Consider the following 24775-nt stretch of genomic DNA (forward strand, 5'->3'; position numbering starts at 1 on the left):
GGGACATGCGGGACAGCTGTCTGGGCGCGTGGGGCGGCTGCTGGTGTCAGGCCGGGCTCACGAAGCTGCGGAGAGGCGCCTGTGAAGAGAGGAGGCTGCTGAGGCCCCGCTGCAGCTGCGTTTCCACGTGGGTGCCAGGGTGCGGGGCAGCGCTGGGTGCCCTGTGGGGTTTGGGCACCTGGCTGCACGTGGCAGCTGTGGGCACGGAGAGCTTTGTGCAGAAAACGGGGCGCCCCGCACCCCTCGGCTGGGGCTCTGCTCTCCTGCCCATGGCTCGTCTCCTCTCGGCCCTGACCATCCTGACCTGCGTGCTCTGCATGTGCCGGGAAGGAGACCCGACCCCGGCAGGCCGAGGGGACCAAAGCCGGGCACGGCACTGCAGGGCCAGCAGAGCCTCCTGGTCGCCTTTCTCAGCGTGCCTGGCAGGGACCAGCGCTCGCCTCCATGCCCATCCCTGACCAGGCAAGGGGACAGCCTCGGCTCACTGCTCGCTGAGGTGCTCTCCATCCTCTCTTCACAAGACCTATCCAAAGGGATACGTACCCTGCACAGACAAAAGCCCTGCCTGTGCTGAGAACGCGCATGCTGGCAGTGTTGGGCTGCAGGTGGGACAGACTGACTCTTTCTCCAAAGAAAGGCACAGAGCTGGGAAGGTTCGGCACCACGGTCTGTGTTGCTGGGACACCTTGGCTGCGGTGAACATCTGGGATTTATGGCATCACCTAACCGAGTGATTTCTGCTGCGGGGTTCACTGGCAGGGAAATGTCACTATTGCAGTTCTCACTTTCTATGGCAACAGCATCCCTTGTTGTTTTTACTTTCTGACCTTGCTCTGCCTACGTCTGTCGCTGGGTCGGCTCTTGTCGAGGCAGGGTCACTTGTAACCAACACTTGCCACAGTAAGAAGGGCTTTCAGAAAAGAATGCCCATGAATGGAGAGGCCAGTGAAAGCATCTTACAGCAGAAACCTCAGTCGAGTCTAGCCAATAAGTAACTCACCACTCCAGAATACTCGAAATGCTTCATGACCAACAGCAGCCATCTCATACAGAAGTTTGGCCAAAAAAACCTGCCAACAACTCACTGTTTCCTCTTCCTCCACAGACAGATCACACCACACAGTGCCATCCCAAACAGCACGGAGCCCAAGACTGCCACGGCGCCTTCTATGCAGTATTTCTGGAAATCATTGGGATCCACAGCATTTGAGTTTCTCCTGCCATCCACACCTGGAGGAACAATTCTGCACGTTAGCGTGTCCTGCGCACGACTGGCAATCTCCCAGGAGGTCTGACATTGCCAGGAAATGGTCTCTCTCACTTTGTTAGCATCTCCGAAGGAGTGACCATCCTGGGGCTGCAGCATTTCAGCAGAAACAAAGGAAACTCCCAAAGCCATTGCCAACCAATGCACTCTGGAGCCTCTCTTTCTCCATCCCTGCATCAGGGAGTGTCACCCCCAGCTCTCCCTCCCCAGCCCAGCACCCACACCCCGAGGGGACAGAGTCAGGCCCTCTCAGGAGACACCTCAACATCGCTCTCCCCCTTTGCCTTTTCTCCACCATGGGCACCACTTGCATCTACTGAACGAGGTTCCCAAAATGGCAGAGTTCTGAAATTCCTGGGAAAGGGGGGCGGTGGGAGGCGAGCACTTCACCACATCCACAGAGGGTTACCGGTGTCTCTCTGGCACACTGCTGGCAAGAACCTCCACACCCCTGAGACGACAGCCATCCTCAGAGAGCCGCTCCTGGCTCCCTTCAGAACACTGGCTCTGTACTAATAGTTCGGCTGCTGACACCACGTGCAGTAGCCGGCACCAGGGGAAGAGCCTGCAGACACCCAGGGATTTTGAGATGTGACACTGGATGACCGAGGGACAGCAATTACCTGGCACGCCGCTTGGTTGGATTGCCCCCGATTTTCCATCAGAGACTGGCAATGAGGGACTGCCTCCTTCCTCAAGCGCCTCCTTCTCCACGGTCTCACCATCCATCTCTTTAGAAAGAAAGTGGGTCAGTTTAAGTAGAAGTAACCGTTCCTCCTCAGGAACACGGTATCTTCAGGAGGCAAAATACATTAATTACACTCAGAAACAAAGCCTGGGTGTTTGGGGGTGCACCTCATCACTGGTCCAAACAATGTGTCAGTCACGGAAAAAAATTAAGCACTGGACACTTTCCAGTTTACCAGTAGATGGCAAAACCTGACCTGCTGAGAGACTGGGAGATTGCAGGTCATCTTCCTGTTCACATTCCACTCAGTTCATTTTGGGCAAACTGCAAGATGACGGTAAATTACTTCCCTCAGAGAGGACAGGAGGACGCTGCAGCCAACTCAGGTGGGGAAAGAGCCCTTTGGAGAAGCACGTCCCATCATGCCAACTCCATCACACACTGAGGGTAACAGCCCCACACAGTGGAATGAACCCCAAGCCCTTGCAACCATGGTCTGGGCACTTTCACAAGCGGCAGTGAAGAGCCCACAGTCCCCCAAAACAAGAGGAAAGCCACAACCAAGGTATCTAAAACACAGCTACACACAGACAGCTAAACCACCCGAGACTGAATGCACAGCCTTTGATTTTAGCTGCCTTCAAGGTTCAGTGTCCGGCCTCAAGCTGGGTGTCCGGCTTTCACCTGTCCCTGACCCCGAGGTGTCACAGAGTCCTCAAACATCAAGGAGAACAACGGGGCTGGACCAGGCGGTGAAGTTGGGGCTGCTCCGACCCTGGCCAGGGCATGCCTGCAGCCCCAGCAAAGTCTGCCGCTCTCAGCGACCCCAAGCTGCCTGCCTGCGCATCCTCTCTGCCGCCCAAGGGCTCTCTCCCCTCTGGCCACTGGCAGCAAGGTGTGAGCACCACCAGTTCCTGCCAGCTGGATACCAGCGTCTGCCCAGAACAGCTCTGGCCAGCGATGGGATAACTGGGGCAGCAGCTGTGCCTGGGACTCAGCCGGAACCACAACTGGCAGCAGAGACTCTGCACCATCTCTGCAGCTCACCAGCACCTGCGAGGTGTGCAATCGCGTGTCAGTGCAGCGAGGCTCTCCTCGAGCCCTTTCTGCTTGGGCTGCCAATGGCTTGTCCATGCAGGTGTCTAAAACCTCAGCTTCCCAAGCCTTCTGGTTAAGAGTGCTATCCACCCACCATGTGCCGCTTTCTCCAGTTGTCCCAGGATTTCCTTTAGGACTTCTGATGGCTGCTGGGAAGATTTCCCCAGTCTGGCTTTACACTTTGCTCTTTGAGGACCTTAACAGAAAGGATCCAGTTAAATTTCTCACTACTAAAATACTGAAAAGGAGTGCTTAGCCTGTGAAGTCAGCCAAGACTGACTGCTCACCCCTGGGATGCCAGCTGAGCTCCAGCGCAGGATCCAGCTGAGGAGCTGGAGCCACATCTGCAACCAAACACCCATGACACGTTTCCATCATACACTGTGATATACACCATCATAACTGAACAGCAGAACATACACGGGGATCACGGAATGTCACGGCACACACAGCACAGGTCTATATTCTCACACCCACACGCATTTGGGCTTGGAGCTGGCAGCTCTCAAAGGCAGTAAAAAGCCATGACGTACCCATGCGATCTCCCTGCGCGTCAGCCCTGGGAGCCAGCCGGGAAGCTGGATATCCATCGCCTCCCGCCACGTCTGGAAACAAACAGAAGAGAGCAGCTTCCGTGAAATAGTTCCGTATACTTCCTCAGAGCTGAACGGCAGGGAATGCCGTTCAAACGCGGGATTGCTCCATGGCACTCCGCTCTCCCTGCCACTCCAGAGCATCATGCAGACAGTTCCTGGGTGCCTGGACCATGCTGATCCAAAACAACCCGTGCACGGAGCTGTCGGGAGAAAGGACTCCCTGGAGCTCCCACCAGCTCTAAACTCAACCCCAACAAGCCCGCTGGCTTTGCAGCAGGCACTGGAAGCAGCGCAGGCTGGCAGAGGCTGGCAAAGACAGCTTCGCAAGGCAGAGTGCCCCAGGGGACATCACTCAGCCCGACCCATTCCCTCTCTGCTCTTCTGCATGTCTGAGCATCGGCCAAGAAATTATTAAGTAACATTTCATAGGAACAGACTATGAAACCCTAAATGCTGATGCATTCAAGTGCCATACCTGTGGGATCGCCCTGAGGCTCCCGGACAAGATCAGGCTGAGACGTCTGGTGGCCGTCGCCTACAGGCACAGCTGTAATCAAGCACGTTTCCATTAGATGTTGTGAGCTACTTCTTTCCCAGTGACCTGCAGTGACTGGAGGGGAGTCAGGGAATGACGTGGCACCCAGACGTGGGTGGGGGGAGATTTCCAAAGCTGCAGAGGGGCCCGGGTGACCTGTTGGCTGGCACCTGGCAGCTCTCAAAGTACCATTTCCAGGCCGTGTGCAACTCCCCTCAAGGACCGGCTGGACAAACATACGGCCCCTCAGGGATTTCTTACTGGGAGATCTCTGCTGTGCACAAAAGAAGCCCACATGAAAGCACGGGAGGAAAAAAATGATCATTCGCACATCTCATGGAGAAGAGCCCGCTGGGCAGTGAGAGGCTGCACAAGTGCTGCCCTGTCTGTTCCCCTGGGCTGTGGGCTGGGGCTGCATGTCGGGGACCTGTGTTTGCCCAAGAAGAGCACTGCAGGGCTAGAGCAGGAATGCTCCTGTCTTCCTGAGCGGACACCTCCTGAGGACAGACGTCCCCGAGGCTGAAAGCTGGGACCCAGCTGGGGAGCGGCAGAGCCACGGCCCCAGGCACAGCTGTGAGCAGCCTGGGAGAGAAGTGCTCCTGTGGTCTGTTGCCCCTGGCACCATCACGAGAGCTGGCCCTGCGACGCCCTGCTCGGGCAGCCTTCCCCCGGCCTGCACGGCAGGGCCAGAGCTGTACGGCAGGGCCAGGCACCACTCCTGGCACCACCGTTCACCTGCAAAAGCCCCCTGCAGCGGCCGCGGCCCCTGTGCCTCCCTGCAGGGCGTCTGCCTCCCGCTGGCCCGAGGAGCTGCCACAGCTCACCCGTCTCAGCCCAGTCCTGCTGCTCTCCTGGCCCTGCCCCACTACAGCCCTGGCCCTGCTGTCACCCCGAGGTGCGGTGGGCTCCGCTCCACGCTGCCCAGGGCTGGGTGCTGTCCCTTGCCCGCCTGCCTACCTAATCCCTGCGCTCGCCACGGAGCAGCCCGCGCATACTGGGCTTGCAGAGCCACCAGGAAGAGGAGAAGAAGGAGGCGGGTGGGGGCCACAGCCTCCCACGCCTGCACCATGCTGCTGCTGCTGCTGCTGCTGGCACTGCCAGAGCGGTGCCCGCGGCACAGCAGAGCACATCACGGTGACGCACAGCGGGGGTCTGTGACCTCACAGCCCGGCCTCCCCACCGCAGCCACGCCCCCGCGGTTTCGCCCCTCCCCCAGGAACGCCCCGCCCCCACATCTCACCTCGGGAGGGCGGGGCTCCCGCAGGGGAGGGAGAAGGAGACTGCCCAGCTGGAACTGAATCTGGCTGCTGCCCTCAAAGACAATAAAAAATGTTCCTGGAAATGCATTAGCAACAGAAGGAGGGCTAGGGAGAATCTCCATCCTTTATTGGAGGCGGGGGGAAACAGGGACAAGGGACGAGGAAAAGGCTGAGGTACTTAATGCCGCCTTTGCCTCAGCCCGAGGCTCCTCAGTCCGAGGAGCTGATTGTTTTGTACTGCACTGACACGGGGCAAAAAAGAAAGGCTGTTTGTCTTGTCTGCACGAACGGCTGGAGAGCTGTTACTCACTTGGGCCAGCTGTGAGCTTGGTGTTTGCCCTGGCACATCCAGAGATGGGATACACTGCAGGCACCTACTGCCCATTCCTGGTCACGGAGGGCTCCAGGCAGCAATGAGGACTGGAGAGCAGCTGTCTCCCACGGCGGGTTTTGCCCCTTTCCATGTGTAAGCCGGGGCTTTGGTTTTGGTGGGAATGCAATGAAGGAACCTAGGAAGAAAGGCATATGCAAGGTCACCGGCAGGCAGCTGCCCATTTAAAGCTCCTGTGTGTCTGGAGCAGTTTGAATTGCAGCCTCATGAAATTGCCTTTAAATTATTCCCTGTAAATGACCTTAACAGGAACCGGGACCTTCTGCCAGCACGGTTCCGGTGAATATTGGCCGGGGCAGGGAGGGGGAAGGGAGGATGGGATGGGGGAACAACCCTTCCGGAAAACAACACCAACAACCACACAGACCCTTGGTGCTGAGATGCAGCGCCGGGCCGAGGGGCAGCCCAGGCGGGAGAGCGGCCCTGCGCTCAGCAGGACCAGGCCGCTCTCTCCTCTGCCGCCATCAGCAGCGCTGGCAGGAGGAGCCCTCCCCTGCGCGGCCTCTGCCTCGGCTGCAGCCGGCAGCCAGGGAGGCTGGGAAAAGGGAAATGGGTCTGTGCTGCTCTCCCCAGGGCTGTCCTCAGCCAGGGCTGCACTGGTGGGAACTGGTTTCGGCTGCTGAGCGGGGCCCCCCGCCTGCCCCCGGCCCCTCTCTGCCCCCATTCTCCTCAGGCCGCTGGGCCTCTGGCCCCTCCGGCCCCGCCCCAGGCCGCCTGGCACTGACAGGCCAACACCGGCTCTGCCGATTGGCTCAGCTGTGGCCAATGGCGCGGCTCTGGCTGGGTGGGCGGGAGCAGCCCGGGCCTCTCCTCCCAGAGCCGCCTGCGCCCCCTCAGGGGCGAGCGGGGCCTGAGCGGGGCCAGGCTGATGCGGTTTGGGGCCAAGGGAAAAGGGAGCAGGAGAGCAGCACCAAACCCCACCCCAAACGGCTTCCCCCAGCCCCGCCCTTCCCAGGCTCAGCCTCACTCCTCCTTCCCGGCTCCTCGGGCCCCTCTCCCCTCCCAGCGCTGCAGGGGGACGGGGAATGGGGCTGCGGGCAGCCCACAGCGCCTCGGCTCTGCCGCCCCTTCCTCCTCACGCCATTCCCCTGCTCCTGCCTGGGCCCCACGGGCCGCAGCTCCGCCCAGAGAACCTGCTGCTGCCTGGGCTCCTCTCCCGGGGCCGCAGGTCCTGCCAGGAGCCTGCTCCGCCCTGGGCTCCTCTCCACGGCTGCAGCTTGCTGGTGGAGCTGTCGATGGCCGCCTGAGCGTGACAGCGTTGGTGGCTGGGTCCTCTTCCAGGCGTCCATTTCCCAGAATCAGCGGCTGCTTGAGGCTGGCCGGGAGGTCAGCTGGAGGACAAAGTCACCTGGTCCAACCCCCCTGCTCAAGCAGGGCCTCCTGCAGACGCTTGCCCATGACCATGTCCAGAGGGCTGTGGAACATCTCCAGGGAGGGAGACTCCACAGTCTCCCTGGGCAGCCTGTGCCGCTGCTCGTCACCCGCACAGCACCCTTTGCACGTCCCCTTTCTGGTCTGGGCATGAGGGCCCTGTCAGCCCATCTCTGCAGCCTGCCCAGGTCCCTCGGGACGGCAGCACGACCCCCTGGCCTAAGCGCCACTGCTGCCAGTCTGGTGTCATCGGCCAGCTTGCTGAGGGTGCACTCTGCCCCCATCGACCAGAACATTAATTAAGGAAGATGATAAACAGGATCAGACCCAGTCTTGACCCCTGGGAGACACCCCTGCTTACTGGCCTCGCACTAGGCTTGGTGCCACTGAGCAGCACCCTCAGGGCCCGGCCGTTCAGCCCGTTTCAGTCCCACTCGCTGTCGTCGCAGCCAGCCCATTTCTGTTTGAGTGACTTGATCTCCATATTTAAAAAGAAGAGATTGCAAGATGGGCACATGCAAGCACACAGCTTTCAAAATCCCAAGACATAAACCTCCCACACTGGGCATTTCCTCCAATTGCCCCAAAACCTACAGAGAAGAAAACACCCCAGGAATTGCATATGCAAGGCCAACGAGTGTTTTTAATTCTGGCTTTGGCTTTTCTGACTGTTGGTACCAAGTGAATGTTGTTTTTGCAAGGCGATCCCAAGAGCTGACCAGGGCTTAAAGCTCTTCCTCGCGGGACCTGTGGGCAGGCGGGCTCACCGGCAGAGCTGTCCGAGTCTCTGGAAGGTCTCTCTGAGCTCTTCCTGGCCAGAGGCAGCACTGGGAGGGGGGGCAGGGTGGGCTGCTGGTGCCCTTTGTGCAGCGTGGTCCCTGCTGGGGGCAGTTTTGGTGCTTCCTCGTTTTCTCTTCCTCTTTTTTCTTCTGCTGCTCCTCTGTGGCACAGCAGCAGAAAGATGCTGTGCTCCTTCTTCAGCCATGGTCACAATCTGTCCCTGTCACCACCGCAGCGCCCCGAGCCTTTGTCTGGCGTGCGTCTCTGAGGCACTGAAACCCGCCTCCTCCTGCTCTTCCCTGCTGAGGGGTCATAGTCTGTGGTTTCCAGAAACCGGCTGCAGACATCATAGCCCCGCTGCGGGGATCTGCTCCGCTCTCTCTGCCTCAGCAGGGTTTGCTCCCGAGCAGCCCTGGGTGCAGGAGCCCACTTGGAGCTGACATTGGAGGGCCCTGGAGCTGTGTCATCCCTTGGAGCTCGGTCACATCGTGGAGGACTTGTTCTCCACCTCATCCTCCCCCTTGCTGGGCGGTGGTAGTCTGTGATCTCCACAAACCGGCTGCGGAGATCATAGCCCCGCTGCGGGGATCTGCTCCGCTCTCTCTGCATTGGCAGGGTTTGCTCCCGAGCAGCCCGGCGTGCGGGAGCCCATTTGGAGCTGGCCTTGCAGGGCCCTGGAGCTGTCTCATCCCTCAGGGCTCGGTCACGATGTGGAGGACTTGTTCTCCACCTCCTCCTCTCCCTTGCTGAGCAGGAGTAGTCCGTGATCTCCACAAACCGGCTTCGGAGATCATAGCCCCGCCACAGAGATCTGCTCTGCTCTCTTTGTATTGGCAGGGTTTGCTCCTGAGCAGCACTGGGTGCAGGAGCCAACTGGGAGCTGCTTTTGGAGGGCCCTGCAGCTGCGTCATCCCTGGGAGTGCAGTCACGCCTCGGAGGACCAGTTCTCCTCCTCCTCCTCCCTGCTGAGTGGTCATAGTCCGTGGTGTCCACGCACCAGCTGCGGAGCTCTTTTCCCCACTGCGGGGATCTGCTCCGCGCCCTCTCCTTGGCACCACTCTTCTGGCAGTGGGAACAAGGGCTGAATCCATGCTCCTCTTTGCTGATGTCTTCTCGCGTGGTGTGCAGCACACGCTCACATGGTTGAGAGCAGAGCGGGCACGCAGCTTTCCTTCTGGACACCAGCCTTACACAGCCACTGAAGAAGCGATGCAAGCAGGAGCCAACGTAGGAGGCGATGCTGAGCCTGCCTGGCCAGATGAAGCGCGGCCAGCCTGCAGATGCCTCCCGTGCAGCTGCCCAGGTGAGCTGGCTCTTGCTGGCTGTTGCAGAGGAGCTGCTGTCCTCTGCAGAGTCCTCCATGCCCAGCGCCACGTCCTGCAAAGAGAGCTGTGAAAAGGTCCTGCCTTTTCCTCCTGAAAGGACCAGAAGAGTGAGGAAAGCCCAGAAGCTGTGGGAGGGGACAGCTAAGGGCCTCCCAAAGGCTCTCCTGCAGGGCTGCAAAGGCAGAGGGGCCAAAGGCAGACAAATGGGATGGATCTTGGTGGGATGCTTTGAGAGGGAGCAGTGTTGGGGCTGTGAAGAAAGCTGCAGTGTGGGAGGGAAAAGAGAGCAATGCCAGGAGCCCAGAAAGAAATCCACTGTCCACCTGCTGCCCTGACCCACCTCCCCACAGTTACCTTAGTCCGACGAGGCAGACCCTGTGGTCCCACAGAGCACGCCTGTTTGCTGTCGGCCCCCCGCTGACTGAGGAAGGGACGGGCATATGATGGTGCTGGTGAGGAAGAAGCCCTTTCTCCAGTTTTCAAATCAGAGCACCTGGAAACAAAGAGTGATCTCCATTTAGGTCTGTTCTTGCAGCCTCCTCTGGGGTTCAGTCATTTTCTTGGAGCAGTTTCCACAACAGAGAAAAGACGTAACCGAGACTACAAATGATAAATTCGATTGGGGTCTTCCCACCAGGTCTACACCTGTCAGAGCAAGTCCTCGTCTTTATACCCCCTGCAGCCTCCATTTCATAGAGTCACAGAATCACAGAACGGTTTGGGTTGGAAGGGACCTTAAAGATCATCTAGTTCCAAGTCCCCTGCCATGGGCAGGGATACCTTCCACTCGATCAGGCTGCTCAATGTCCCATCGAAGCTGGCCTTGAACGCTTCCAGGGAGGGGGCATCCACAGCTTCTCTGGGCAACCTCTCCCAGTGTCTCACCACCCTCACCGTAAAAAACTTCTCCCTAATACCTAATTTACATCTTCCCTCGTTCAGTTTAAAACCATTCCCCCTCGTCCTATCACTACACTCCCTGATAAAGAGTCCCTCCCCATCTTTCCTGCAGGCCCCCTTGAAGTACTCTTCTCTACATTAGCCAGCTTCAGAGAGCAGACAAGGAGCAGTTTACAGCAGGGCAGGAGCCGAAAGCCCGGCAAGGAAAGGTAAGGACGGAGGTGGGGTAGTTCAGACTTGACAGCACTGAATGATGCAGGTAGGAAGTGTCTCCTAGGACCAAAAGAGAAACACTCAGGAGGATGAGAAGAAAAAGAGCAGGGCCAGGAGAAGGAAACGTATTCGGAACCCATTTGAATACTGGTTATTACCTGACATAGAACAGTAGATAGGCTTGCTGCCTGAGAACTGTGTTGATGTCAGAACCATCCACAGACGCATCGTTCATCTTGTACCACAGTCCATCGCTGGCCTGCAAAGAAAGGCATCGAGAGCTGGAGATGAACTGCCTGGTTTCTCAGGGATAACCCAGGCAGAAAACTACAGAACCAAGAGGACGCCAAAAGAAATCCAACGCAGCCGGGAAGGAGACCTTCTCCCCCAGAACCTTGGCTGCCAGTAACCCTGCTGTGAAAGTTTGCCTTCCCCAGCACACATTTTTCCCCTGCTAGGAAGGAAGGTGCTCTTGACCTTGGTGTAGCAGAAATAGTGTCCTGCATGACAGGTAACACCGCGATGTACCAGGACAGCATATAAGGCGTAGAGGAGCGGTTCTCCTGCTGTCTGGGATGTGTATGGCCGAAGATCCAAGTACTCGGGATACTCCACCACCTACGGAGAGACCAAGAGGGCTCAGAAATGATCCTGAGTTAGTACATGGAATAGCCTGCAACATGTAATGGTTTGGGTGGCAGGAAACTGTTCCTGGCCAAAGCAGCTCTGTCGGAGCAGAGTCCATGCTTGTCTTCCCACGGGCACTCTCGTCTCCCCAGAAGGGAACACGAAAAACCCAACATGAACGGCTTGTGAAAGAGCATACTGCTTTGGGAAATCTCCCGCTCCAGGAAGAGAAAGTTGCACCCCAATTGCGTACGCACCTTGCTGATCTTCCTGCCGGTGAAAGGTTCAACACACGTTTTCAGACACACGGTGAGAACGTTGGGCACGCGATGGATTGTAAACCTCCTGGAGGCGGCAACCATCTTGTCACACCTTGAAACCAAGCACAGGGCCAGATGCTGAAGGGCAGCCTTTTTCCCCGCCAGAAGGCAAGACAAGCTTTCCTGTCTCACACATCCTGACGCTGTTTTAAGGCTATTCAGAACCATAAGTACCAGATTAAACAACAGCTGCGACCCATTATTGTGCATTAAACCTCCTTGAAAAGATGACTTATGCACGATGACATGCAGCACCTTCATGAAGGATCTAGCATCAATATGTCATTAGTAATCATCTTACTTGCTACAGTTAAAGCAGTTTTCACCATCCAGCTGCTCGGGTTTGACAAAGTCCTCCAGAGCTGCGGTGACAGATGAGGCTGCCTGGAGGAGGGAGAAAGGGGAGCACTGAGCTCGGGGAAACGCCCTTGCCCAAACACTTAGCTAAGAGCTGCCAAGAAGGCCCAGGTAGCTGAGGCCGAGGAGACCCACTGTGAACCCACAAGCAGTGTCCAGAAGGAGGCAGAAAGAGGGTATTATGGTGACCATTTCCCTCATTTCCCAGGAATGCCCAGGGCTATCAAGAGTGCCCTCTCTGTGGCACCACTCAGTTCAGCTACCGATGGGGTGCAGGCTCATCGTAATGAAAACAACACAACCCATCCGCCTGGGAGCCAGACGGGTGTTGAGGGAGGGCAAAGGGAAGAAGGATGGGAGTCCCTCAAGGGTGCAGGGAGGATAATGCGTGCTTGTCCAGCTTAAAGCCAGCACCTAGAGGGAGACCACTGCCATGGCCTCCCCAGAAGGACACAGTCCATTCCACTTCCCACCCACCACCAAGCTCTCTTCTCTTGGGGTTGCAGTATTTGTTTTTGCACCAGCTACAGTGGCCTTGGGATGTCTTGAATCACAGTAATAAACCCTCTTACTTTTATATCCAAAGGAATATCCGGGAAGGCCTCATAAGAATCGGAAACCGCTTTGCAGCTCAAGCACGTAACTGCAAGGCAAATCAAAATGCTCAGCGACAGGGGAAGTCGACTGACTGCGCCGGTTTACGGCCTCCATACCTGCTACGCCAGTCACGCGATCAGCTGTTTATCACAGGCAGAGAGAAGGACACAGACAATTCCAAGGAGAGCAATAGTCGTAGAAAAGTACCTCTGGATCTCAGCATGCCCCCAAATATTTGGTGGACGATGGTAGTTGCTTGAGAAGAGACATCCAAGCTGGAAAGAAACGGTAACTGGAGCTCAGAAGTAGGGCAGAGAGTTATCTCCTCCAAGAGTTTTGCTTTGTCTGAAAACCCTGGCTGTAGGGTTTCCTTGATGGGAATACATCAAGGAGTCCAAAGGGCTTGGGCATGTTGAAATGGGAATTTGCTTGTGCTTACTTGCTGCTTCCACTCAGACAAGCTCTCTGCATGGCATCAACAGTGCAGCGTAAGAACTCGTGGGCGTCTCCCTGCCTGCCATGCTGGAAATGTTCTCCTATTCCTAAGAAAGAAGAAGTTAGTAGTTGTCCCCCGAGGACAAGAAGGGAAGGAAACCTGTAAAAGCACCTGGAATGACTCACGTGGGAGGACATTGACAACAGTCCAAGGCTGGATGGCACTGGCTGAGGAATGCAGGACCTTGTTAACATGCGCTTCCATTACGCACATCATGCAGAAGCCTTGCTGGCGACCTGAAGAGGAAGGGAGGGAGGGAAGCTTCTCAGGTTAGCAAGATATCCAGAGTGGTGGGAAACCTAATGGAGACCTTGAAGTTACAAGGACAGCCCCCACTCCTCTTCTCCCAAGGTGCCAATGGCCCACCGAGCCTGGGACATTGTCGTGCACAGAAAACTTTCTTCAGAGGGATGCTGAACTGACAAAAGGTTTCTGTGCAAGAAGCAAAGAGAGTTTAACTTGCAGGCATAGGGACCGAGAGCGGGGCCTCGAAAGAGGTGCCTTTCTGAAGATGAACACAGCGAGACAGGACAAGGGGCTTCTAGGCTTGAGTGTTCAAAGCACACCAACTCGGGGGATTGACAGAGGAGGGCTGCTTTTGTCCTCAATCACATTCCAGGTGCTGGGAATCCTTGGGAAGAGCCCACCAGATTTGCAAGGAGCTGTTCATAAAAGTACTGACACGAGCGGCTGTGCTCACGCGAGAGCAGGTAGTTGGCGAGAGGGGGTGTGTACGTCAGGCACTGCAGGACGGAGTTGAGGTAGCACGTATTGCCCAGGTTGTGGAGGCCTGCTCCAGCTCTCTGTCTTTGCTGCCAGGCCATGCAAAGCTTCTCCGGGGGAAAGAGGATCCTCTGTGGCAGAGCCATTCCCTCGGCAATGGCTGCAGGGAAATGACATTGGAAAAGAGAGGAGAAAAATCATCTTTTAAAAGTCAGGTTCTGTACAGGAGCCCCCAGGACAAGCAGCTCTACCCTCCGACACAGAACCACTGGGGGAAGCCTAACACTGCCATTGACAATGAGTGGTCAAGAAACAGTTTTGGAAAAGAGTCTGTTGCCCTGCTTACTTTGCCAAAACACCATGAAAGCCACGCTCTGATTTCTGTGCCTCGGGCTACCTTCCTTTCCCTCTAGACTCCTGAACTGGATTATCAGGTCAAGTCTTCCCTTTTCCTGATTGTAACTTGATGAAAACAAGCAAGTCCCTAGCCCAGAAGGTAACCCTACTGATGTCAGATCTTTCTACGAGCAACGTCCTCTTCCAAAGTCTTGTCCATCGTGGCAGAGGAGGGACAAACCTCATTTTCCTGTGTCTAATCAAAAACATCTGGGTGAGCCTGGCTGCTACCTGGGAACGCCCCAGAATTCACTCTGGGCTGTCAGCACATCCACAGTCAGGGATGGAGCACCAGCCACGTCCGTTGCCTTTGGGGATTCCCAAAGTCCCAGCCTGCTGGTGAAGCCGTTACTCACAGGAGTCGTTCCCCATTGCGGCCATCGCTCCTCTCAGGAACAGAGCAGAAAGCTTTGGATGACAAAGGATGTCAGGACGTGGTCCAGAAAGACCAGCGCCAGTCCCGTCACCTGATTGCAAAGAAATAATTGTAGTTCAAAAAAATGACTGAAAACAATTCCAAATGAAACCCACAGATCAACGTCTGCCATCAGGAGTGTTTCAGTGGTACGTGTAAGTGCTGCAGAGCTGCAGGCTGACGGCCCTGCTGTCCCTGTCACAGGACTCCAATTGACAGCAATTACCAAGGCCTTTTGACAGACTGCATTGCGTGTCACCTTCTCTGCAGAGGACCTGCTGCTTACCTGTGGCCAGCGTTAGCAGCAGAGCCCTCTGGTCTCCAGCCCACACTTTCCCACCTTGTACACAGGAGTGACCGGCTTTTGGCCGCTACTTTAACGGCTGCCTTTGCCGTCCTCCTTTTCTGTCTCCCTTCCTACCCCATCAGTCAGGGTGGGCTTCTTGTCATTCCAGGCTGAGCCCAACGCCTCAGACTACACGGCCACCCCCCTACTTACCTATCCTAGGCTATGGTAAAGAAATATAAGAATTAGAAAACAGGAGCTCTACCCATAGCCCATATCTGGCCAGCCTAGAAAGGTGTAATAGCGCAGCCTAGAACTCGGAAGGTACAGACCAGCCTATACTTTTCTCCCATATCTACCTACTCTGTGATGTGTCCTGAAAGTCAAATCATAATTACCTTTGAACGAGGACGGAAGCTGAGGAGAAGTGGGCAGGAAACGATAAATGGTTGGGAAAAGTGGGCACGCAAGTAGCAATGGAAGGAGCCGAGTTATCCCGAAGGGCAGCTCAGCCCAACTGGCTTTCACTGGCCTGCTCTTCAGGATTCCAAGCCCTGGCCAGGTGAGGTCACAAGCGCTGGGTGGGTGCCGCATCACCGCCCCTTTGTGACATGGGCGCCCACATGGGGACATGTCCCCTGGAGGCCACAGAGCTGCCACGGCCCAGGCACCTCCCACAGCCATCAGCCCCTGGGCTTCCCCATGCCCTGCTGTCGAAGGGCTGCTCATCTGCCGTCAGAGCTCCCACCTCCTCCCTGAGCTGCACCAGCCGGATGAAGAAAATCCTGCCCAGGGCTGTAAGCGTGCCTGTTCCCAGCTTTGGCTGGCACATTTGGGTTGCTGAGGGTTTCTTTTCCACTCTTCCCAGGTACAGGACTGTGTCCGTGAGACTCGTGGAGCAAAGCACCTGGTCTCTTACAGGTTCATTTCCAATGAATTTTATCTGCCCCCAAGATACAGCCATGGGCTGGCTCTGAACTAGTGCTCCTGCCTGGTACCAACACCCCTGGTATCTCTGTCCCGTCCTTCTGCTGACAGCCCCACCACCGGCATCCCCACCGCAGGCTGGAACCTATATCCCCAGGAACAGCATCCCCACCCCACGCTGCTACCATCGCCCCAGTACCTGCAGCTCCCACCCATCTACGAGCAACCCCCACAAGTACCTCCCGGGGACCCCCACAGAGGGACACCCCAGGGGCTCTCTTAGGAAAATCTCATGCCCTAACTATTGCAGCAATTAGTCTTGAGAGTATGAAATTGGACCAAGTTCCTGAAGACAGACAGATAAACATCTCGTTGACATTGTATACTGCACAGTCATGGTTCAGTCAGCATGACCAAAGGGCCCCAGCTCACTGCAAGGAGGAGAAGGACAGCCCCCACCCTGAAGAAGAAAGGATGCCCCTGGATGACCCAGCTCACGCCAGCATCCCAGCCCCTCCGACACCTCTGTGAAACCCTCCCCTTATCTGCCATCAGAGACCAGGATCTGCAGCCAGACCCACTCCAGGGACGTCAAGATCAAGAAAGAAGCAGATGGATGACGACGCCACAGAATTAGAGTTGCTTTGCACAACAGCAGCCTGTGTGTGTGTTCAGCAGGGACTGGTTAAATTGCATTGGACCTGAATGCTTGAAAGGCATAAGAAGCGTGTGTAAAACCGCATTTGTGGTGCCCCAGTTTGAATGGGACGTCTCATGCGCACAAATGCAAGAATTCCTCTTGTAATGCTAGACTCTGCGTCCCAGCTTCTCTCCTCGGTCAGCATAGCCCACTTGCCAAATTTTCAGGACAGCTCCCCATCATGGCCACACAGTACCGGTACTGAAGAAGAGGAGAAGAGAGAGACAGAGTTCTCCCTATGGCACATGACTCGAATCATTCAGATGAATAACTCCATAAACTGCCCTGAACTTCATGAGCAGGGACAGTTTTAAGGTCCAAAACCGATTACAGAGCCCAAAGTCTCCTTTTCAGGGCCCAAAGCCTGCTTTTCAGGATCCAACTACTCCTTTTATGGTCCAAATGCTCATTTTAAGGCCCAAAGCCTCATTCTTAAGGTTCCAATTTTCACCTTAGAATCCAAAGCCTCATTTCTATGGCCCAAAGCCTCACTTTTAGGGATCAAAGGCTCATTTTAGGCTCTGAAGTCTCCTTTTAGGTTTCAAAGCCACATTTTTATGATCCAAAGGCTCCCTTTCAGTTTGCAAAGTCTCCTTTTTTTAGACTCCAAGGCCGCATTTTGAGTATTTAAAGCCTCAATTTCAGGCTCCAAAGGCTCGGTTTTAGGATGCAGCCAGTTGTATTGAGGGCCCAAGTTGCATCTTGAGTTTCCAAACCCTCGTCTTTAGGGCCAACCCCCTGTTTTAGGGCTCAAAGCTTCAGTTTTAGAGTACAAAGCTTTGATTCCAGGGCTGAAAGCCTCCTTTTGATGGTCCAAGCCCTCATTTTCAGGCTCCAAACCCTCACTTACAATTTCCAAGCCCCACTTTTAAGATTCAAGGACTCCTTTCAAGGGCCCACAGTGTCTTTTTTAAGTCCCCAGTTCTGATTTTGAAGGTCCAAAGCCTCATTCTTAGAGTCCAAAGCCTTATTTAGAGGGTCCAAAGGCTCATTTTTGGGCCCAAACCCTCAGTTTTAGCTTCTAAAGCCTCCTTTTCTGGGACCAAAGCCTCGCTTTCAGGAACCATAGCCTCATTTGTAGGATCCAGTCTGCAATTTGGACGGAACAAAGCCTCATTTTGACAGCCCAAATACTCATTTGGTGGGCCCAAAGCCTCATTTGAGGGTCCAAACTCCTCATTTAGGCTACAAAGCCTCCTTTGTTTCATGTCCAAAGCCTCATTTTGAGCCTCCAAAACCCCATTTTTAGGGTGCAAAGCCATAGGTTTTGGTACCAAAGCATCATTTTAGGGCACCAAACCTGATTTCAGGGTTCAAAACCTCCATTTCATTTCCCAAGCCCCATTTTGAAGGCCCAAATCCTCCTTTGGAGGGTCCAAACTCTCCTTTATAGGCTCCAAAGCCCTCTTTGACAGCTCAAAGCCTTCACTGGGGTGCCCAAAGCCCTATATTTGGGAAAAAAGCTTCAGCTCTTGGGGCCAGAGAGGAACATAACGTGTTCCCCTCGTTTGCAGGGTCCCGAGTGTCATTTGTAGCATCTGGCCCATTCTTTTTACTGCCCAAAGAGTCCCTTTGAGGGCCAAAATCCTCATTTTTTTTGTTCCAAACCTGTCTTTTATTACCCATAGCCTTCTTTGGGGTCCCACAGTTTCCTTTTTACGGTTTACACCATCACTTTTAGGGCAGCAAGCCTCTTTTCAGGGTCCAAAGCTACATTTAGAGGGTCCAACGCCTCATTTTTACTTTCTGAACTCTTAGTTTTGCTCCCAGAGCGTCATTTTAGACTTCAGAGTTTCATGTTAGTGGTCCAAATGCTCCCTTGTAGTTTGCATAGTCTCCTTTATAGACTTCAAAGCTTCATTTTGACTTTCGAGAGCCTCAATTTCAGGCTCCAAGATGGCACTTTTAGGATCCAGCCAGTCGTTTTGAGGGTCCAAGCCACATCTGGAGTGTCCAAACCCTCATTTTTAGGGTCCAAAGCCCTCTTTTAGGGCTCACAGCCTCATTTTTAGGGCCCAAAGCTTCATTTTTAGAGTACAAAGCTTTGATTCTAGGGTTGAAACGCTCCTTTTTAAGGTCCAAACCCTCATTTTCAGGGTCCACACCCTCATTTGCAATATTTCCAAGCCTCACTTTCAAGGTTCAAGGACTCACTTAAAGGGCGCAGAGCATCATTTTTAAGACACCAATTCTGACCTTGAAGGTCCAAAGCCTCATTTCTAGAGTCCAAAGCCTGATTTAAAGGGTCCAAACCTGTCTTTTATTAACAATAGCCTTTTTTAGGACACACACTGTCTGGGCAGGCAGGGGCCGGTTCCTTGGTGCTCCGTGGCAGGTGGGATGGATTTCCAGGCACAGGCGGTGGCTGCTGGCATTGGGTCCGGCTCTCAGGGGTTCTGGGGCATGCGGGACAGCTGTCTGGGCGCGTGGGGCGGCTGCTGGTGTCAGGCCGGGCTCACGAAGCTGCGGAGAGGCGCCTGTGAAGAGAGGAGGCTGCTGAGGCCCCACTGCAGCTGCGTTGCCACGTGGGTGCCAGGGTGCGGGGCAGCGCTGGGCACCCTGTGGGGTTTGGGCACCTGGCTGCACGTGGCAGCTGTGGGCACGGAGAGCTTTGTGCAGAAAACGGGGCGCCCCGCACCCCTCGGCTGGGGCTCTGCTCGCCTGCCCATGGCTCGTCTCCTCTCGGCCCTGACCATCCTGACCTGCCTGCTCTGCAGGTGCCGGGAAGGAGACCTGACCCCGGCAGGCCGAGGGGACCAAAGCCGGGCACGGCACTGCAGGGCCAGCAGAGCCTCCTGGTCGCCTTTCTCAGCGTGCCTGGCAGGGACCAGCGCTCGCCTCCATGCCCATCCCTGACCAGGCAAGGGGACAGCCTCGGCTCACTGCTCGCTGAGGTGCTCTCCATCCTCTCTTCACAAGACCTATCCAAAGGGATACGTACCCTGCACAGACAAAAGCCCTGCCTGTGCTGAGAACGCGCACGCTGGCAGTGTTGGGCTGCAGGTGGGACAGACTGACTCTTTCCCCAAAGCAAGGCACAGAGCTGGGAAGGTTCGGTCTGTGTTGCTGGGACACCTTGGCTGCGGTGAACATCTGGGATTTATGGCATCACCTAACCGAGTGATTTCTGCTGCGGGGTTCACTGGTAGGGAGATGTCACTATTGCAGTTCTCACTTTCTATGGCAACGTCATCCCTTGTTGTTTTTACTTTCTGACCTTGCTCTGCCTACGTCTCTCGCTGGGTCGGCTCTTGTTGAGGCAGGGTCACTTGTAACCAACACTTGCCACAGTAAGAAGGGCTTTCAGAAAAGAATGCCCATGAATGGAGAGGCCAGTGAAAGCATCTTACAGCAGAAACCTCAGTCGAGTCTAGCCAATAAGTAACTCACCACTCCAGAATACTCGAAATGCTTCATGACCAACAGCAGCCATCTCATACAGAAGTTTGGCCAAAAAAACCTGCCAACAACTCTCTGTTTCCTCTTCCTCCACAGACAGATCACACCACACAGTGCCATCCCAAACAGCACGGAGCCCAAGACTGCCACGGCGCCTTCTATGCAGTATTTCTGGAAATCATTGGGATCCGCAGCATTTGAGTTTCTCCTCCCGTCCACACCTGGAGGAACAATTCTGCACATTAGCGTGTCCTGCGCACGACTGGCAATCTCCCAGGAGGTCTGACATTGCCAGGAAATGGTCTCTCTCACTTTGTTAGCATCTCCGAAGGAGTGACCATCCTGGGGCTGCAGCATTTCAGCAGAAACAAAGGAAACTCCCAAAGCCATTGCCAACCAATGCACTCTGGAGCCTCTCTTTCTCCATCCCTGCATCAGGGAGTGCCACCCCCAGCTCTCCCTCCCCAGCCCAGCACCCACACCCCGAGGGGACGGAGTCAGGCCCTCTCACGAGGCACCTCAACATCGCTCTCCCCCTTTGCCTTTTCTCCACCAGGGGCACACCACTTGCATCTACTGCTCGAGGTTCAGGTGGCCTCATTCCCAAAATGGCAGAGTTCTGAAATTCCTGGGAAAGGGGGGCGGTGGGAGGCGGGCACTTCACCACGTCCACAGAGGGTTACCGGTGTCTCTCTGGCACACTGCTGGCAAGAACCTCCACACCCCCGAGACGACAGCCATCCTCAGGGAGCCGCTCCTGGCTCCCTTCAGAACACTGGCTCTGTACTAATAGTTCGGCTGCTGACACCATGTGCAGTAGCCGGCACCAGGGGAAGAGCCTGCAGACACCCAGGGATTTTGAGATGTGACACTGGATGACCGAGGGACAGCAATTACCTGGCACGCCGCTTGGTTGGATTGCCCCCGATTTTCCATCAGAGACTGGCAATGAGGGACTGCCTCCTTCCTCAAGCGCCTCCTTCTCCACGGTCTCACCGTCCATCTCTTTAGAAAGAAAGTGGGTCAGTTTAAGTAGAAGTAACTGTTCCTCCTCAGGAACACGGTATCTTCAGGAGGCAAAATACATTAATCACACTCAGAAACAAAGCCTGGGTGTTTGGGGGTGCACCTCATCACTGGTCCAAACAATGTGTCAGTCACGGAAAAAAATTAAGCACTGGACACTTTCCAGTTTACCAGTAGATGGCAAAACCTGACCTGCTGAGAGACTGGGAGATTGCAGGTCATCTTTACTGTTCACATTCCACTCAGTTCATTTTGGGCAAACTGCAAGATGACGGTAAATTACTTCCCTCAGAGAGGACAAGAGGTTGCTGCAGCCAACTCAGGTGGGGAAAGAGCCCTTTGGAGAAGCACGTCCCATCATGCCAACTCCATCACACACTAAGGGTAACAGCCCCACACAGTGGAATGAACCCCAAGCTCTTGCAACCATGGTCTGGGCACTTTCACAAGCGGCAGTGAAGAGCCCACAGTCCCCCAAAACAAGAGGAAAGCCACAACCAAGGTATCTAAAACACAGCTACACACAGACAGCTAAACCACCCGAGGCTGAATGCACAGCCTTTCATTTCAGCTGCCTTCAGGTTCAGTGTCCGGCCTCAAGCTGGGTGTCCGGCTTTCACCTGTCCCTGACCCCGAGGTCTCACAGAGTCCTCAAACATCAAGGAGAACAACGGGGCAGGACCAGGCGGTGAAGTTGGGGCTGCTCCGACCCTGGCCAGGGCATGCCTGCAGCCCCAGCAAAGTCTGCCGCTCTCAGCGACCCCAAGCTGCCTGCCTGCGCATCCTCTCTGCCGCCCAAGGGCTCTCTCCCCTCTGGCCACTGGCAGCAAGGTGTGAGCACCACCAGTTCCTGCCAGGTGGGTACCAGCGTCTGCCCAGAACAGCTCTGGCCAGCAATGGGATAACTGGGGCAGCAGCTGTGCCTGGGACTCAGCCGGAACCACAACTGGCAGCAGAGACTCTGCACCATCTCTGCAGCTCACCAGCACCTGCGAGGTGTGCAATCGCGTGTCAGTGCAGCGAGGCTCTCCTCGAGCCCTTTCTGCTTGGGCTGCCAATGGCTTGTCCATGCAGGTGTCTAAAACCTCAGCTTCCCAAGCCTTCTGGTTAAGAGTGCTATCCACCCACCATGTGCTGCTTTCTCCAGTTGTCCCAGGATTTCCTTTAGGACTTCTGATGACTGCTGGGAAGATTGCCCTAGTCTGGCTTTATACTTTGCTCTTTGAGGACCTTAACAGAAAGGATCCAGTTAAATTTCTCACTACTAAAATACCGAAAAGGAGTGCTTAGCCTGTGAAGTCAGCCAAGACTGACTGCTCACCCCTGGGATGCCAGCTGAGCTCCAGCGCAGGATCCAGCCGAGGTGCTGGAGCCACATCTGCAACCAAACCCCCATGACACGTTTCCATCATACACTGTGATATACACCATCATAACTGAACAGCAGAACATACATGGGGATCACGGAATGTCACGGCACACACAGTGCAGGTCAATATTCTCACACCTGCACGCATTTGGGCTTGGAGCTGGCAGCTCTCAAAGGCAGTAAAAAGCCATGACGTACCCATGCGATCTCCCTGCGCGTCAGCCCTGGGAGCCAGCGGGGAAGCTGGATATCCATCGCCTCCCGCCACGTCTGGAAACCAACAGAAGAGAGCAGCTCCCGTGATATAGTTCCGTATACTTCCTCAGGGCTGAACGGCAGGGAATGCCGTTCAAACGCGGGATTGCTCCATGGCACTCCGCTCTCCCTTCCACTCCAGAGCATCATGCAGACAGTTCCTGGGTGCCTGGACCATGCTGATCCAAAACAACCCCTGCACGGAGCTGTCGGGAGAAAGGACTCCCTGGAGCTCCCACCAGCTCTAAACTCAACCCCAACAAGCCCGCTGGCTTTGCAGCAGGCACTGGAAGCAGCGCAGGCTGGCAGAGGCTGGCAAAGACAGCTTCGCAAGGCAGAGTGCCCCAGGGGACATCACTCAGCCTGACCCATTCCCTCTCTGCTCTTCTGCATGTCTGAGCATTGGCCAAGAAATTATTAAGTAAAAATTCATAGGAACAGAAACCCTAAATGCTGATGCATTCAAGTGCCATACCTGTGGGATCGCCCTGAGGCTCCTGGACAAGATCAGGCTGAGAAGTCTGGTGGCCGTCGCCTACAGGCACAGCTGTAATCAAGCACGTTTCCATTAGATGTTGTGAGCTACTTCTTTCCCAGTGACCTGCAGTGACTGGAGGGGAGTCAGGGAATGACGTGGCACCCAGACGTGGGGGGGTGGAGATTTCCAAAGCTGCAGAGGGGCCCGGGTGACCTGTTGGCTGGCACCTGGCAGCTCTCAAAATACCATTTCCAGGCCGTGTGCAACTCCCCTCAAGGACCGGCTGGACAAACATACGGCCCCTCGGGGATTTCTTACTGGGAGATCTCTGCTGTGCACAAAAGAAGCCCACATGAAAGCACGGGAGGAATAAAATGATCGTTCACACGTCTCGTGGAGAAGAGCCCGCTGGGCAGTGAGAGGCTGCACAAGTGCTGCCCCGTCTGTTCCCCCGGGCTGTGGGCTGGGGCTGCATGTCGGGGACCTGTGTTTGCCCAAGAAGAGCACTGCAGGGCTAGAGCAGGAATGCTCCTGTCTTCCTGAGCGGACACCTCCTGAGGACAGACGTCCCCGAGGCTGAAAGCTGGGACCCAGCTGGGGAGCGGCAGAGCCACGGCCCCAGGCACAGCTGTGAGCAGCCTGGGAGAGAAGTGCTCCTGTGGTCTGTTGCCCCTGGCACCATCACGAGAGCTGGCCCTGCGACGCCCTGCTCGGGCAGCCTTCCCCCGGCCTGCACGGCAGGGCCAGAGCTGTACGGCAGGGCCAGGCACCACTCCTGGCACCACCGTTCACCTGCAAAAGCCCCCTGCAGCGGCCGCGGCCCCTGTGCCTCCCTGCAGGGCGTCTGCCTCCCCCACTGGCCCGAGGAGCTGACACAGCTCACCCGTCTCAGCCCAGCCCCGCTGCTCTCCTGGCCCTGCCCCACTACAGCCCTGGCCCTGCTGTCACCCCGAGGTGCGGTGGGCTCCGCTCCACGCTGCCCAGGGCTGGGTGCCGTCCCTTGCCCGCCTGCCTACCTAATCCCTGCGCTCGCCACGGAGCAGCCCGCGCATCCTGGGCTTGCAGAGCCACCAGGAAGAGGAGAAGAAGGAGGCGGGTGGGGGTCACAGCCCCCCACGCCTGCACGATGCTGCTTCTGCTGCTGCTGCTGCTGGCACTGCCAGAGCGGTGCCCGCGGCACAGCAGAGCACATCACGGGAGAAATGTTTCTGGAAATGCATTAGCAGCAAAAGGAGGGCTAGGGAGAATCTCCATCCTTTATTGGAGGCGGGGGGAAACAGGGACAAGGGACGAGGAAAAGGCTGAGGTACTTAATGCCGCCTTTGCCTCAGCCCGAGGCTCCTCAGTCCGAGGAGCTGATTGTTTTGTACTGCACTGACACGGGGCAAAAAAGAAAGGCTGTTTGTCTTGTCTGCACGAACGGCTGGAGAACTGTTACTCACTTGGGCCAGCTGTGAGCTTGGTGTTTGCCCTGGCACATCCAGAGATGGGATACACTGCAGGCACCTACTGCCCATTCGTGGTCACGGAGGGCTCCAGACAGCAATGAGGACTGGAGAGCAGCTGTCTCCCACGGCGGGTTTTGCCCCTTTCCATGTGTAAGCCGGGGCTTTGGTTTTGGTGGGAATGCAATGAATGAACCTAGGAAGAAAGGCATATGCAAGGTCACTGGCAGGCAGCTGCCCATTTAAAGCTCCTGTGTGTCTGGAGCAGTTTGAATTGCAGCCTCATCAAATTGCCTTTAAATTATTCCCTGTAAATGACCTTAACAGGAACCGGGACCTTCTGCCAGCACGGTTCCGGTGAATATTGGCCGGGGCAGGGAGGGGGAAGGGAGGATGGGATGGGGGAACAACCCTTCCGGAAAACAACACCAACAACCACACAGACCCTTGGTGCTGAGATGCAGCGCCGGGCCGAGGGGCAGCCCAGGCGGGAGAGCGGCCCTGCGCTCAGCAGGACCAGGCCGCTCTCTCCTCTG

The sequence above is a fragment of the Platalea leucorodia genome (assembly GCF_965183815.1).
Source record: "Platalea leucorodia genome assembly, contig: HAP1_HAP1_SCAFFOLD_24, whole genome shotgun sequence".
Lineage (NCBI taxonomy): Eukaryota > Metazoa > Chordata > Aves > Pelecaniformes > Threskiornithidae > Platalea > Platalea leucorodia.